The 2,129-nt window shown below is 39.8% G+C and overlaps 1 pseudogene; it reads left to right on the top strand.

Moving 5' to 3' along the window:
• Window positions 1–280, top strand: part of LOC143024403 (uncharacterized) — a 508-nt pseudogene extending 228 nt beyond the window's left edge.
• The last annotated feature ends 1,849 nt before the right edge of the window (window positions 281–2,129 follow it).

Below are 2,129 nucleotides of genomic sequence, written 5' to 3'. Positions count from 1 at the left end.
ACGGTGGCACCTCTCCAACTATAACTAGGAACCCACTTCCTTCAGGTGGTTCAGTCCACCAAGCTACTTGGCATCACAGTAGACGACCACCTCAACTGGAACCAGCACATCAACAACATCATCAGGACAGCCTCATACAAAATCTACATGCTGTGCAGATTGAGGTCCCTTGATACCCCATCACCAGATCTAAAGGGAGTCTACACCACCTTCGTACTCCCCAACCTCATGTACGCCTCCCTGCCTGGTCATCATCACTCAACATCACACAGAGGAGTAGATTAGAGAGAGTACAAAAGAGAGCGTGCAGACTTATCTTGGGTGGACAGTATGAGGGATACGATCATGCCCTCACCAACCTCAGCCTGTCAAGGGTGTCAGACAAGCACAGTGAGGCACTGAGAAAGTTTGGACAGGACCAACGTCACCGTCACTTCCTCCCACATGACACCACACCCACCCCCCACGTCACTCGACATTCCAACAAGATCCAACCCATCAGAGCACCGAAGACTGACCGACACAAGAACAGTGCTATTCCATCCATTCTTCTCACAATAAACTCATTGTAAAACTTAAACTAGGCATATCACTCATATGATTAATGTATTATATTATTATCAGCGTATCACTGTAAAAGTGAGACTAGGCGTATTACTCGGATAATTACTGTGCTGTATTATTGTCAGTGCATTACTACTATTTCAATAAACCTATCATTATTGTTGTTATTATTATTATTATTATTATTATTATTATTATTATTATTATTATTATTATTATTATTATTATTATTATTATTATTATTATTATTATTATTATTATTATTACTACTACTACTACTACTACTACTACTACTACTACTATTATTATTATTATTATTATTATTATTATTATTATTATTATTATTATTATTATCATTATTACTAGCGGAACCCGTGTAAATTACACGAAAGAGAAGAGGGTAAATCATTGCATCAAGATGGCAAGAGAGGTAGGATATCCTCTCCCTCTGTTGTCCTTCAGGGTACACTATAATGTCATGCTGGACAGGAGGTGCTCCATCATCACCGACAAATTTTGCTGCAATTTCATCATTTGTTGGATTATTATATCTCCTCGCATCAGGGCCGGCAATAAATTGCATGGTTATTTTTCTGGGAGGGATATTTTGTAATGTAGCTCTCTGTTGCTCTTCAAGTTCGACAGTTCTCATGTTTTTATATGCCCCTACATAAAGATTATCGACCATTGCTTGAGATATTTTTTCGAAAACTGAATATAAGCAATTAGAATTTTGATTAGCATTTGACCTCAGATTTAATGCTTCATTTGTTTCAATTATATAGAGTTGTCCATATTTTCTTTCTTCATTTTCATTTGATCTTCGAGACCTTCCAGAACTTCGAGACCTTCCAGAACTTCGAGACCTTCCAGACCTTCAAGAACTTCGGCACTTTCGAGAACTTCGGCACTTTCGAGAACTTCGGCACCTTCGAGAGCTTCGGCACCTTTGAGAACTTTGGCACCTTCGAGAACTTCGGCACCTTCGAGAACTTCGGCACCTTCGAGAACTTCGGCGACTTCGAGAACTTCGGCGCCTTCGAGAACTTCGGCGCCTTCGAGAACTTCGGCGCCTTCGCGAACTTCGGCCCCTTCGAGAACTTTGGCACCTTCTAAAATTTCGGCACCTTCGAGAACTTCGGCACCTTCGACAATTTCGGCACTTTCGAGAACTTCGAGAACCTCGACACCTTCGAGAACTTCGGCACGTTCGAGAACTTCGGCACCTTCGAGAACTTTGGCACCTTCGAGAACTTCGGCAGCTTCGAGAACTTCGACACCATGGAAGGTCGTTGCTTTTGATGTAAGCGTGACACACAAAATAGATAAATAACACACACGCTATCGTATTATTATATAGATTATTATTATTATCACACACACACAAACACACACACACACACACACACACACACACACACACACACACACACACACACACACACACACACACACACACACACACACTCAGATATATATATTTATATACATACATATATATATATGTATATATACATACATACGTATATAAATATACATATATATATATATGTATATATACAAAT

This window comes from Oratosquilla oratoria, chromosome 4, assembly GCF_046742065.1.
Source record: "Oratosquilla oratoria isolate Oo_2021 chromosome 4, ASM4674206v1, whole genome shotgun sequence".
NCBI classification, from domain to species: Eukaryota; Metazoa; Arthropoda; class Malacostraca; order Stomatopoda; family Squillidae; genus Oratosquilla; species Oratosquilla oratoria.
This window is presented reverse-complemented; position numbering and strand designations above follow the sequence as displayed.